The 14,696-nt window shown below is 43.2% G+C and overlaps 1 long non-coding RNA gene across 1 annotated transcript in view; it reads right to left on the reverse strand.

The window, feature by feature from the left end:
* LOC129649247 (uncharacterized) overlaps positions 1-12,673 on the reverse strand; it is a 47,296-nt gene extending 34,623 nt beyond the window's left edge. The window contains exon 1 of the long non-coding RNA XR_008713034.1: positions 11,975-12,673. This is a non-coding gene — a long non-coding RNA (uncharacterized LOC129649247). The remainder of the gene's footprint in view (positions 1-11,974) is intronic.
* Positions 12,674-14,696: the final 2,023 nt, after the last annotated feature.

Raw genomic sequence — 14,696 nt, forward strand, 5'->3', positions numbered from 1 at the left:
CCTTGAATTTGAGATTATTACAATAGCCCTCGATGTTGCAGTCCCAAACAATGAGATTTGGTTGAAGTTTACCAACAGCATTGCTAAGCTGCCAGATTTCTAAGCCATGGATCAAAATCTATACTTTTGTTTGTTTGCTTATGTTCATTTTTGAGTCAAGAAATAGGTCTTCTTATGAAACTGTGAAATGGAATACCTCCTGCCATATCGATAAACAAGGATGTCACAGCTATCTGAGATTCTGGCCCTCCACGTGTAAGCCGGTGAGTCCTAAGGGAATTCAAGAAGAACCTACTGGCAAGCTACAGTCCCTACAGACACTCTTAACAGACAGGTGGGGGTGGGGAGGGGGTGTAAAAACACAGGATGCTGGCCCCAAATAGCTGAGATGCATAAGAAAGAAGTGATTAATAAACCCAGAGGCTTGCATTTTCCCTCACACAGAAGAGGGCTAAATGCTTTGAGATATCTGGTTTTCTTTAATTAACAGTAGTCTTTTGATATTCACATTACCTGCCCCTTGCTGCAAACTTCTATATAACCCGACTTCTTCCCCCATCTCCTCAGAGCAATTTCTTAGGGCTACCTGAGTTGCTGCCTCCTGGGCTTGAAGTTCTAAGAATTCCTGCTGAATAAAACAAAACTCTTAACTTTCTTCTTGGGCCTCCCTGGGGGCTCAGTGGTAAAGAATCCTCCTGCCAATGCAGGAGACACAGGTTCAATCCCTGGTCCGGGAAGATCCCATATGACGCGGAGCAGCTAAGCCCATGTGCTGCCAACTATGGCAACTGCGCCCTAGAGCCAGGGACCCACAACCACTGAGCCCACATGCGTAACTACTGAAGCCTGCACTCCACAACAAGAAAAGACACTGCAATGAGAAGGCTGCACAGCGCAACTGGAGAGCAGTCCCTGCTCAGCGCAACTAGAGGAAAGCCCACGGACACCAACGAAGACCCTGCACAACTAAAAACAAGCAAAATTGAATAAAAAGAGCCTGTGGTTAAAAAAAGAAGAAATAGGTCTTCTTGACATGGTTACAAAAAAAAAAAAAAAAAAAGCCGGGGGAGGGGGGTGCAATTCAGAAACATTCCCTGAAGAGCATCTTCCTATCCACAGCCTGCCGGTTACTTAAATAAGTGAATAGGTTTCAGGTGGTCCTGGTATTGCTGTTATTGGAGTCACACCATCAAGCAAGACCCTGGAGACCAAGTTTCTCCACACCCTTGGCAGAAGTCCATTCACAGTGACTGCTGACAGTGTGTGTCTGTGAAGACAGAGCAAGGGACCAAAGACAGCCAGCTGGAATACTCTGAAAGCAAACGCTTTCTTCAAAAGACATCAAACACTAGCAAAATATATCAACCCGGCTACCACTGTGAGCCCCCAAATATTCGTTCCCTCTTTGGTGTCCCATTTTCATAATCAAAGCCTTAACACCATGTTGAAAAGAGAATTTGCTGGATAGAATTATAACAATAAGGAAAATTTTAACAGGAACATAAAACCTTAAAACTCCTATAAATCTGCTGGATACTAAGGTCAGGACAAAAGAGAGAAAGGAATGAGGAGAATTTGCCAGGTACTCGATGCAGAGACGAAACACATCCAGGAAAAGTCTACGGCGTATTTCATTCTCTTGTGAAAAATATCCAACAGAGGGCTCGCTCAGAGAAGATTCTAAACAGAACTCGTTTGACAATTTTTGCAGTAGGCAAAATACCTTCAATTAATTAGAAAGGCAAAACCATGTGTGCACATATACAAACTGCAGATGTGCAGAAATAAATACCATCTTGGGCTGGCCCAGATCCAGGTAAACATGGGCCCTGAAGACCTCCCTAATTTCGGTGGACTGAAGTCTGGAAAAGTGATTAACTATCTAAATGCAAGTGTAACTGCTCCATGCCCCCAGAGAATGCGGGGAGAGAAAGGAAGGCTCTTACATCCTAATTAAAAGTCCGAGCTTTTGCCCCATGGAATGCAAGACCGCTTTGGACACAGGAAACTGTTCTTTATCCAGCTACACTCATAAAGCTGTCAATAAGTTGAGAAAGTGGCCTTGATGGTGTTAAAAAAAAAAAAAAAGAAAAAAAAACCTCTCTTAAAGCACTGGCTGCTAATAAAATTCTTTTCTGTTCAATGAAGTCCAGCAAATCATCTAGGATCATATAAATAGCAAATTTAACAGCAAATTAGCAAGGCTTATAAAATATATGACCACTTAGGCAGCAAGGAAAGCCAAAAATCAAGGTTGGAGAATTACTAAATTATGGTTAAAATACATCTTTCTTTCTTTTGATGCCTTTCATTGGAAGTCTTTAAAAATCTATTTTGAGAGACTAAACTGCTTTTCAAAGGGGACATTATTAAACTAGCTGTGTTTGATAGGGTGAGGACCTCTCACCCTTGATAACCACCCAAAAATAAGTAATGACCTGCACAGCACGAGAGATCTGTGCAGAGCATCCAAGCCTGCCCGGGTCCAGTGTACCATCTTCTGGTTATCTGGTAATGGATTTTAGACTTTGGCACAAAGTCATCGTGGTTACGAAGAAAACATGGCCCTGTCTCTACATTTTCTAATACCTTCAGAAAATAAAATAGCTACTTCCCTTTATGAAACTGGCAACCGTTTAAAGTTTCGGACAAAACGAGGAGCCAGACTGTAAAGAAGTCATTAAAACAATTCATACATTAATACCTGAAGATCTAGCTTAAATTCTCAATTTTCATCCCCTCCGTTAAAGAGATTCTCATTAGTTGTGCCCTAGAACACAGGTAGGGTCATTATTAAACTGGCCCCTTCCTGATGTTTCATGGAAGGTTATAGAGACTCTTTATGAGGACCAAATTCTCAAAGCTGGTAACTTTGCAATAAAGTTCTTTTCACCAAATCTTGGCACACACAATCTATGCTTGGCTCTGAAAAAAAAAAAAAAAAAGAAAGAAAGAAAGAAAAATTTACAAAGGAAAAAATTCAACACTTTTGAAGTTTCCATCTTTATTAAGTATTGGAATAGTTGATGTGTTGAAGGTAAGTTCTCAGCTGGTTATTCTAAGGTATTGCTGTGATTCCCAAACTTTTAGTGACTTGACATAATGATGAAATTGAACACATATATTGAGAACTTGTTGTCATTGTTTAATCACTAAGTTGTGTATGACCCTTTGTGACCCCATGGACTGTGTCCCGCCAGGCTCCTCTGTCCGTGGGATTCTCCAGGCAAGAATACTGGAGTGAGTTGCCATTCCCATCTCCAGGGAATCGTTCTGATTCAGGGATCAAACTCATGTCTTCAGCATTAACAGGTAGATTCTTTATTGCTGAGCCACCAGGGAAGCCCTGAGAACTTAAGAGCCCCCAGATTATGCTAAGTGTTAAGGATACAAAAGCTCTCTAGGAGATCCACTCTTGGTTGAGGCGGACACAGAAACAGAAAAAAAGTTGAATAACAAGGAAATAAGTATGTGATTAGCCGCCAAAATGAAGATGGGAAGAGTAGAGCCAATGACCAAGTTAGAACAAACAGACCAAACAGACCATGCAGTTGGACACCAACTTCAAATTCAGAGCATATCATAGTTCAGGCTGCTATAATAAAAATGCCACAGACTGGGTAAATTTAAACCACAAACATTTATTTCTCACAGTTCTGGAGGCTGAAAGGTCAAGGCACCAGCAGATTGAGTGTTTAGTGAGAACCCACTTCCTGGTTCATAGACAGCTGTCTTCTCACTATGTCCTCATATGGCAGAAGAGGTGGTCCCTGGGGTCCCTTTTCTAAGGACACTCATCCCATTCATGAGGACTCCACCCTTATGACTTCATCTCCAAATGCCCAACCTCCAAATGCCATCACTTTGGGGATTAGGATCTCAACTTATGGATTGGGAAGGGTTAAAAACATTCAGTCTATAACAGGGGGGTTCCAAAATCATGCTTTGTTGTTGTTCAGTCACTAAGTTGTGTCTGAGTCTTTGCAACCCCATGGACTGCAGCATGCCAGGCTCCTCTGCCATTCACCATCTCCCAGAGTTTACTCAGATTCATGTCCATTGAGTTGATGACACTATCTAACCATCTCAACTTCTGCCACCCCCTTCTCCTCCTGCCCTCAATCTTTCTCAACAAGTCAGCTCTTTGCATCGGGTGGCCAAAGTATTGGAGCTTCAGCATCAGTCCTTCCAATGAGTATTCAAGGTTGATTTCCTTTAGGGTTGACTGGGTTGATCTCCTCACAGTCCAAGGGACTCTCAAAAGTCTTATTGAGCACCACAATTTGAAAGCATCAGTTCTTCAAAATCATGCTTAGGTCTGATAACTCACAGAAAGCTGTTATACTCAGTTATAGTTAATTATAGGGAAAGAACACAGATTAAAATCAGCCAAGGGAAGGGACACCAAGGGTAGAGTCCAGGAAATTTCCAAATGCAAAGCTTCTGGTTATCCTGTCCCTGTGCACTTGTGGATGGAGTCAAATCTTCCCAGTTGCTGTGTGTGATAATATGCCAGGTGTACAACCAACCTAGTATGCTCACCTCAGCCTTTGGTGTCCAGAGTTTCTACTGTGACTCAATCCCATGCCACCTACATGACTGACCTTTACTACCCAGCTTCTCCCTGAGGTGGGGTCACTCCCTTTGGTATCCAGCCCCTCCAGGGGCCAGAACTGATGCCACATAAGGCCTCAACATGAATCACATTATTAAGACTGTCCAGTGGCCAGAGCCCCCAGGCAAACAAAGATACTTCCCTGAGGCAGGATATTAATCACTTTGCAATAGTTGAGGACAAAGGCCAGACACCCCTTTAGATAAGGTTGATTCTTCCTTAACCAGAAAGGTACAGAAACTCAACTATGGAAAGATCAGGGTAGACTGGAGTAATTAGAAAGGATATAGAAATTTCATTCAGTACTTTAAACATTAAAGTGAATTACATGCTAATAATTTAGCATGGAAAAATGGGAAAAAATTAGAATCATTGAGCAAGAAAGCAGGAAAACAGTCAGTAAAAGAGTATTTTTAGAAGATTAAAGTGATAATGAGCTCCGCTTTTCCGTCTCTCTCTTTCCACTCTCTTCCCAGGAAATCAGGTGTAGTCTCTCAGTCTCTTGTTGTTAAATAAGTTGGCAGGGCTCTAACTGACATGTCTAGACTTGAACTCCACCTAGAGCTGATCTAAAACTTCCACTGGGATGTCAAATAGACATCTCAAGAGAACTTGTCCTATGCATCTCTCATCTCCATATGGTGCCATGAGTGATCCAGCTGCTCAAGCAAAGATACCAAGCCATCCTCTCAACCAACATCTATCTAATCCAGAAGCAGTGACACCCCTAATTCAAAATTTTTCCTAAATTCAACCATAATAAGCCAATCCCACTGCCACAATCCAAGCCAAGTCATCATCATCTCTCATTTAGAGAGACGCTCAGGAGGTGCCTTCTTTCCCTTCACAACCCATTTATCCTCTGCACAGCAGCCTGAGTGATCTCTATAGGGTATAAATCATATCATGTTATACCTGTGCTTAAAGCCCTTCAGTGGAAGCTCCCAACTCCTTTAAAATAATGTACAAACTGCCACTGTCACCCCCAAAACTTTGAAAGGCTTGACCACCTTAGATTTCATCTTGCATGGTTCTTTGCTGTCTTCCGGTCACACTAGCCATTCCTTGAACACAATGAGCTTCTTATAGTTGGGTCTCTACAGGCTATCTTCTCTCTCTTTGGAACACTTTTCTCTCGAATCTTCTGTTGGCTGGTATCTTCTTATCATTTGGGTCTCAGGTCGATGATAAACTCCACCAAGAGGTCTTCCTTGGCCATCCAATCTGAGTGGCAGCCACTTTCAGTCACTATCAGAGCACCCTGTTTTAATTCCATCATAGCAAGCATCACTTTATTGACTTGTTCGTGAATTCTGTTTGTTTACATGTCTATTGCTTTTCTCTCTTACTAGGATATAGGCAAGTAAAAATTTGTCCATTTTGCTTACTTCTCTGTGTCCAGTTTCTACTACAGAGATGGACACATAGTATCTGTGTTCTCATCAGATCCTTATTGAATGAACAGGATACGGTATTTTAAATTTATCATAGGCATTCAAAATAGTTAAGAAGGAAAAGCCTGTTTTTTTACACTCCTTCCTTCTTTGAATTCTTTTTTTGATGTATGATTCCTCCTCTCCAACAGTAATTTTTAATTACTTTTATCCTCCACCTTATTATGACTGGCTTCTTCAAAGAAGCTAAGGCATCCATTTACTCTAAAATGTAAATGACTGATAAATGTGTTAAGGCCTTTGAAGTTGGAACAAAGTATGAAATCAGTGATTTTCAGACCATGACATTCCCAGACCATGTAAGGTGAAGTTCTCAGTCCCTCAATTCATCCAGTTTTTTTGTATTTGAGTATTTTTTTCATGCTGAGCTTGCCGAATACCTAGTTGCCTCATATCTTTTTAAGTTAATGTTGATTACAGAAATGATTTTACAGACAAGTATCAATGGAATAGACCCTCAGTGATAACCTTTGTAGCCAACTGAGCTGGGGAGTCTGGGATCTTCCTCTGTATCCTTAAAAATGTGTCTACCTGAGTACACAGCCCTATTTAGGGGAATAGGAAAAACAGAGGCACAAAGTATGTTAATGCTACTTTTGGAGGCCCTGTGAGATTCTAGACTAAACTTTAGGAAATAGTGGGAGTCAAAGGAAGGAGATATTTTAAACAAACAACTGCAAAGGGCAACTGCTTGGAAACAAAGAACAACAAATAGAATAATCAGATGTGATGCCAAGATATTCAGCCTTGTTGCAAAATGAACAGTAGAAAGTTTTGATGAATGTAGAAATATTGAGATGCATAGATAATCTTGTTAGGGAAAAATGTATCAAGATTGAAGTCATGGCAGAACCATCAGCCATAAATATCAAACAAGCAGTCGGGAAATATGAGAGTGGAGTTAGATGTAGCTTGAGGCTAGGGATCAGATACTGGTAAACCCCTGGCCACACCTGCACATGGAAAGCCCCCAAGTGATACACTTGAGAAATTCCTAGGTCCTGAAACAGGCACAAAGAGAAATATCATAACTTGTGGTACAGCACAGAAAACTGTAGTCCCATAAATATGAATCACCAAGTATTTAATGACTTGAGACCCAGACATGAGGCTTGGGTGACATCATGTTCTGAGCGGCAAAATCACCATGGTAACAAGCTATTTCTAGGTCCTGGTGTGGCTATTCCAGCAGCGTAGATAATAAAAATCTGGGAGTCCCTTTGTTCAACTCTCTGCAGATCCACTAGCTTCAAATGGGCAGCCAACTGTCACAGCTACCCTGGGTGCACACATGCCCATGAAGCACAGAAGGAAGAAACTGAAGATTCCTGCTCACCAAGACATAGTCTTTCTCTAGGCTGGCTTCCTATCATTTTTGATTCTTAGTAAAGCTGATGTGTAGACATAGAAAGTGTTTCAGTCTCTCATTTCTAAAATACTTAAAATCCAGTGTTTGTGTTCCAGGATTCAAGCCTAAGACACTAAAATTTTATATTAAAAGTAATAAAACACTTTTATATGAAAAGTAAAAAAAAAAACATAAAATCATCAGAAAAGAGAGATAAACAATAAATCTACACCCTCAACTTTCTCAAATGGGATTATATTAGAAGGCATGGGCTCCTGCCAGCCAATGAGGTAAAACTGACCTCATTCGAATGGAACCCTAGCTATTTCTGATCTCTTGCTGTCAGGGATTTTAAAACACTGCATTTAGGTTTCTTCACTTTGACTTTCTTCTAACTTCACTACTTATCGTAGGCTGATGACCACCCCAGGAGAATGACCCTCTGATGAGCCAATGACCTTCTATCTGAGACTGTGGAGGAGGCCCCACTGTCTCCTTGAGTCCAAACTTGAGTTTCAGTTGCAAGACCGCCCACCAGTGCAGCTGGAAGTCAGAGTTCATGATCCTGGAGAGAGCTGCCCAGAAACTGCTTCCTGGGAGTTGTTGACTGTCACACCCCTCCCTTGGCTTCTAGCAGAGAGTGAAAGATGGGAGTCTCACTCAGTTACCATCCTTTGCCTAGAGTAGGAAGCTGCTCCTGGTCCCAGACTGAAGGTCTTGTCCTAGGACTAAGTACATCTCTGAGTGACTGTGGGTTGATGAACACTACCCTCTATCCTGAAAAGAGAACCCCACCCTAATCCCTGGAACCTGGGAAAGTCACCTCATATGGCAAAAAAGACTCTTGAGTGTCCCTTGGACAGCAAGGAGATGAAACCAGTCAATCCTAAAAGAAATCGACCCTGAACATTCATTGGAAGGACTGAAGCTGGAAGCTGAAGTTCCAGTACTTTGGCCACCTGATGTGAAGAGCTGACTCCCTGAAAGAGACCCTGATGCAGGAAACGACTGAAGGCAAAAGGAGGAAGAGGGCAACAGAGGATGAGATTAGATAGCATCACCAACTCAATGGACATTAATTTGAGAAAATTCTGGGAGATTGTGGAGGACAGTGGAGCCTGGCACGCCACAGTCCATGGGGTTGCAGAGAGTCGGACATGACTTAGCCACTGAACAACAACAACATGGAAGAAAACACATTTTGCAGATGCTATTAAAGATCTTGATATGACCAGATTATCCTGGATTAAGAGAATTTAGGGGTGGGCCCTAAATGCACTATAAAAGGGGAGCAGAAAGAGATAACAGCACAGAAGAGGGGAATGCATGGGACGACAGAAGCAGAGATGGGAGAGATGTTTCCACAAACCACGGAATAACCACCACCAACCACCAGCAGCCGGAAGAGATGATAAACACATTGTTCCTTAAAGTCCCTGAGGGAGGGTGGCCCTTCTGACATCTTGATTTCAGCCCAGAGATATTGATTTCAGACTTCCAGCTTCCAAATCAGTGAGAATATAAATGTCTGTTGTTTTAAGATACTAAGTTTGTGGTATATGTTACTGCAGGTAATGTATTGAATATAGTGAATACAGGTAAAACAGTGATTGAAACAGAAACAAGATGTACCACTTCAAGAAAAATGCCTTCCCTTACCCAAGCACCCAGCAGAACAGACACAACATTATCCAATATATGGAAAGTTATGACCCAACCTAGACAGCATATTAAAAAGCAGAGACATTACTTTACCAACAAAGTCTGTCTAGTCAAGGCTATGGTTTTTCCAGTGGTCATGTATGGATGTGAGAGTTGGACTATAAAGAAAGCTGAGTGTCGAAGAATTGATGCTTTTGAACTGTGGTGTTGGAGAAGACTCTTTGAGAGTCCCTTGGACTGCAAGGAGATTCAACCAGTCTATCCTAAAGGAGATCAGTCCTGGGTGTTCATTGGAAGGACTGATGTTGAAGCTGAAACTCCAGTACTTTGGCCACCTGATGTGAAGAGCTGATTCATTGGAAAAGACCCTGATGCTGGGAAAGACTGAGGGCAGGAGGAGAAGGGGACGACAGAGGATGAGATGGTTGGATGGCATCATTGACTTGATGGACATGGGTTTGGGTGGACTCCGGGAGCTGGTGATGGGCAGGGAGGCCTGGCGTGCTGTGGTTCATGGGGTCACAAAGAGCTGGACATGACTGAGCAACTGAACTGAATTGTATTTTGTTCAAAGGCAAGGCTATTCAATTCCAGCTATGAAAAGAAATATATGTACAAGTACCCAGTGCTTGATGTACATTATAAGGATTTTTTCCCATTTTTTTTGCAAATAGAATGTAAGTATAATCTTACAAAGCTATTTGATATTTAAGATTTTGACTTTAATATAAACTACCTAAAACAGCCAGTAGTGGTTCAAACTTGAAAAAAGTACTACTATTTCCCCCCTATTTTTATGACATGTGTATTGAGAACTACAGAAAAGCTCTAAAAAAATAAAAACTGACACTATAGGTGATTTCTTTGCCTTGAAATACACAGTTAATTAATTTTTCCTCCACTCTTTGCATGTATAAATATTTTTATTGCAAAGTAAGGACTGTAAGATCTTCTACAATCTTTTAGTTTACGGCTTAATAATGTGACATTTTGTGATTATTTTCCTTTCTCATTAAATTCTCATCCAAAGCATGTTTTCATAACCACATAGAGTTTTTCATCTTTGAATCTTACCATGAGGATTTTAATTTTTACATAATCCCTCCATCGGTCTATTTACACATCTATTTACCTTTGAAAATATGCTTAGAAGCCCATAACGCTTTCTTTTAGTATTTTATGGTGTCTGGTCTGTTAAGAGTGTTAATGCACCCAGATTTTATTTTAATATATGATGTGGCAGCATGATCTAATCTTCCCTCCCCCAAATGGCTCAGCAGTTATGAGTCAGCAAGTTGTGAGATGACTTTTTAATGAAGGATGCTTTCTCCACTAGTTTGACACATACTAACTTCTGATTTATGTTTCTAGGCTTACTCCTGAAAGTGAGTTAGTTGCTCAGTCATGTCCAACTCTTTGTGACCCTATGGACTATAGCCCGCCAGGCTCCTCTACAGGTGGAATTCTCCAGGCAAGAATACTGGAGTGGGTCACGATTCCCTTCTCCAGGGGATCTACCCACCCCAGAGATCGAACCCAGGTCTCCCACATAGTGAGCAGATTCTTTACTGTCTGAGCCACCAGGGAGGCTTACTCCTGATATTGTATTCTGCTCCACTGGCCACTTTGTGTATTCCTCATCATAAAAAATTACAGAAACTTTATATGATTGAACAACTTCCTCCTCGTAACTGTTATTTTTTTAAAACCATCTCAGTTCTTCTGAGGCATTCAATTTGGTCAAATTCAACATTTTAAATGATAACATTTTAATGAAAAACTACTTTTTAATTGCAGAGGTTCACTTGGAGATGACAAAGTATATTTACAGATCCTGTTATCTAAGAATAAGTTTTCTAACCATTTATGAAGGTTTTCTCTTCTTCATCCTCAAATATTTTCCCCCAGCAATAAGCTCCTCTCTCCAGCATAAATAATTGACCCTTTCCTGGATTATTTTAATCAGCAAATAAACACAATTTACTTTCTATCTTCATGGGGGGGTGGTAAATTATCCCAAACTCCACACTCTCATATCTCTCTTTCCTTGCACGTTAAAACCTTTGGGGGTAGAATCTCAGATGTAGAAAACAAACTTTGGTTACCTGGGGATGGAGAGAGGGATAAATTGGGAGATTGGGACTGACATATACACTACTATATATAAAATAGATAGGTAACAAGGACCTACTATATAGCCCAGAGAACTCTGCTCAGTACTCTGTAATGGCCTATATGGGAAAAGACTAAAAAAAGAGTAGATACATGTATACACATAACTGCTTCACTTTGCTGTACACCTGAAACTAACTCAACATTGTAAATCAACTATACTCCAATAACGGAGAAGGAAACAGCAACCCACTCCAGTATTCTTGCCTGGGAAATTCCATGGACAGAGGAGCCTGGCGGGCTACAGTCCCTGGGGTCGCGAAGGGTCGGACATGACTTTGCGACTAAACAACAAATACCCCAATAAAAATTGGAAAAAAAAAAAAAAACCCTTTGGTGAGAGCTGTCTGCAGTCTGCAGTGGCTACCACTTATTCACATGTCATTCACTGTTTAACATACTTAAAAGGAGATTTTTCTCCAGGAAATCACTTTGTTAACACCAGAAATTAACCCAACGTTGTAAATCGATTATACTTCAATTTAAAAAGGAAAAAAAAGTTTTAAAAAAGGTAACAAAATCCACCATGATTTCTGAAAGGACATCAAAAACCTCCTCATTTCTGACCTCCCAGCAGCAGGCCCCTGGCTGCTAGGAAACGCTCAGCTCCTAGCTCCTGGAGTTCTACCATCAGTGCTCCTCCTCCGACCTCATCACAGGCCAAGCCCATGAACAATTCACGGGAAATAAACATAGAACCTGGGTAATAAAATGAAGTCTTACCTTTCTTTTCCTCTGTGCGGAGTCTAGTCTCTCTGGCTCACAGCGGGCAGCGGGCAGCGGGCAGCAGAGGCCTTGTATCCGGATCTTCAGTCCAGAGTTACTGATGCAAAACAGGCTACACCTGCACCTTAGCTACAGGGGTGGGGCGTGTGCAGAAGCTCCGCCCACAAGGCTCCATCCAAGATGGCGGCCACGGGCCGTGTGCAGAGACGCTCTGCCTGGCACTGAGATCTCGCCCCACCTCGCGAGAACCCAGTCGACTCTCCCAGCCTAAAAGCAGAAAGACCCTTGTGGAGTACCGACTCAGGAAGGTCAGTAACAAAATGCTGACACCCTAGGTGGGACAGGCTGGCCTTATTCACCTGCACTCCTCCCTAGGTTCCAGGCCCACCCTGACTCCTGCGGGGAACATAGCGGAGGCTTTGGGAGCTTCCTCTGATCCCGGAGGACACTGTGACTGAGTGGAATGCGACTGCCTGGGGCCAATTCCAGAGCAGCTCTGCCCAGGTACCTAGTGCTAGGGTGTGGCGCAAGCACGCCTAAGACCCCAGTAGTCCCCCTTGAGGGGACCACATTGTGACATATTTGGGGTTGGAGACTGAAATGACATGACTGCATTTGGCTGCCTCTGGCTGGCTTTCCCATGGTGTCAACCCCAGGGACGGAGGGAACCAAGGGCAAGAGGGAGACAGGGCAGCCTTGCCTGCAGTATCGCTGGGAGTGTGGTAGTCTCTACCTCTCTATGCTACACCAGTGCGTTGTGTCCTCTTTGCTCACCTCCAGGGGTCAATGGTAGCATCCTCCAGGGTCACTTCTGGTTTGGTAAAGGATGGGATAGCCTGAGAGCTGAGAGGCAAAACTGGGAAAAGGCCCAGGTAATGGGGACACCTGACAAAACGGAATAAGGACTCACTATCTGAGTTCAGGAAAAGACATGGGGATGCCCAGGGCAAAGGCTCCCAAGGTGGGTACAGATCCATGAGGTAGCCCCACTCAGGCAGTGCTGGTTTCTCAGAAGTGACCTGGGGGCCCTGGTGCTGGTACTGGTGCTGGTAAGTCGCTTCAGTCGTGTCCGACTCTGTGCGACCCCATAGACGGCAGCCCACCAGGCTCCCCCTTCCCTGGGATTCTCCAGGCAAGAACACTGGAGTGGGTTTCCATTTCCTTCTCCAATGCATGAAAGTGAAAAGTGAAGGTGAAGTCGCTCAGTCGTGTCTGACTCTTAGCGACCCCATGGACTGCAGCCCACCAGGCTCCTCTGTCCATGGGATTTTCCTGGGAGCCCCTCAAAAGGCCAGGAACCCCATGCTCAGGAGGGAAGCCCAGGGAGCTGCTGGCAAGAACAGGAAACACTCATCGGCCAAGGTTCCTGGGCTCTCCTCCCAGGATCAGAACAGGAGGATTGCAACTGCCCCGGAGATCAGGTGAGTACCATGGGGAACCCCCCCACCCCACCCCATACCTTTAGCTCTCACCTGGTAAGGGGTCTGAAAACTTCTCCTTTTCAACCTAAGGGAGGAAAGAGAAGAACTACGCCCCTCACCCCCATCTGAGAGCAGTGCCACCCACTAAGGGACCAAGCTGGTCAGGAACTATAGAGGCCAACCCTCTCTGGCCAGGATGTTCTGATTGAGGAAGGACTAACTAGTTCAAGCTCCAACCATTACAAATAGGGGGACCCCAGTTACATCAGAGTTCACACCATTTGGATACCTCCTATTTGGGTCTTTTGAAGAATCCATTAACTGTTTGCTGCTGGGTCCAAATTTCCCAAGCCAGAAATCATCTTTGGGTTGAATCTTATGGCATTTGTGTGACAACAGGTCACTCCAACTGGCCCCCCTGGCCTTTGGAAACAAATCTAACATATAGCATCTAAGGGATGGGGAACCAAGAATCCACTGAGCTGAAGGGTCACCCATTAGGGTCCATCAGGAAGAAGCATCTTACCATTCTATGTGGTATAGCCTGGGCCCCAGACAGGCTGGGAGATGGGAAGGTGGACCTGGCAGTGGGTAGCAAACTTGGGTGACCCACCTCAGCTTCATCCTCACCAAAAGTTGGAGAAGCCACTCCAGAATGGAACCAATCCATTTGCAGCCTCACTCCTCCTAAAAATGGAAGACAGCCTAGGGGTATCCTGGGAGTGTCCAGGTCCTGAGCATCTGGGTCTGTAATTATGGCCTAACAGCTAGGCCTCTAGGTGGCAAGTTGAAAGGAAAGGATAATGATCTTTTTGAATAGAATTCAGAATGCAAAGGGGCCTTTGGAGAATTGAAAAAGCCATTAAATCAGGCCTCCTGCTGGCCCTCCCAGATGGAGCTAAACCCTTTGACCTTTACATTCAAGAGAGAATGGGATCATCATTACTGTCTTCATATGTGTTAATATATGATCTTTGTCTTTTTCCGACTGACTTCACTCTATATAATAGGTTCCAGGTTCATCCACCTCACTAGAACTGACTCAAATGCATTCCTTCTTATGGCTGAGTAATATTCCATGCCACAGGCCTGGAAAAGATCAGTTTTCATTCCAATCCCAAAGAAAGGTAATGCCAAAGAATGCTCAAACTACCACACAATTGCACTCATCTCACACACTAGCAAAGTAATGCTCAAAATTCTCCAAGCCAGGCTTCAATAGTACATGAACCATGAACTTCCAGGTGTTCAAGCTGGATTTAGAAAAGGTAGAGAAACCAGAGATCAAATTGCCAACA

The sequence above is a fragment of the Bubalus kerabau genome, chromosome 4 (assembly GCF_029407905.1).
Source record: "Bubalus kerabau isolate K-KA32 ecotype Philippines breed swamp buffalo chromosome 4, PCC_UOA_SB_1v2, whole genome shotgun sequence".
Taxonomy (NCBI): Eukaryota; Metazoa; Chordata; class Mammalia; order Artiodactyla; family Bovidae; genus Bubalus; species Bubalus kerabau.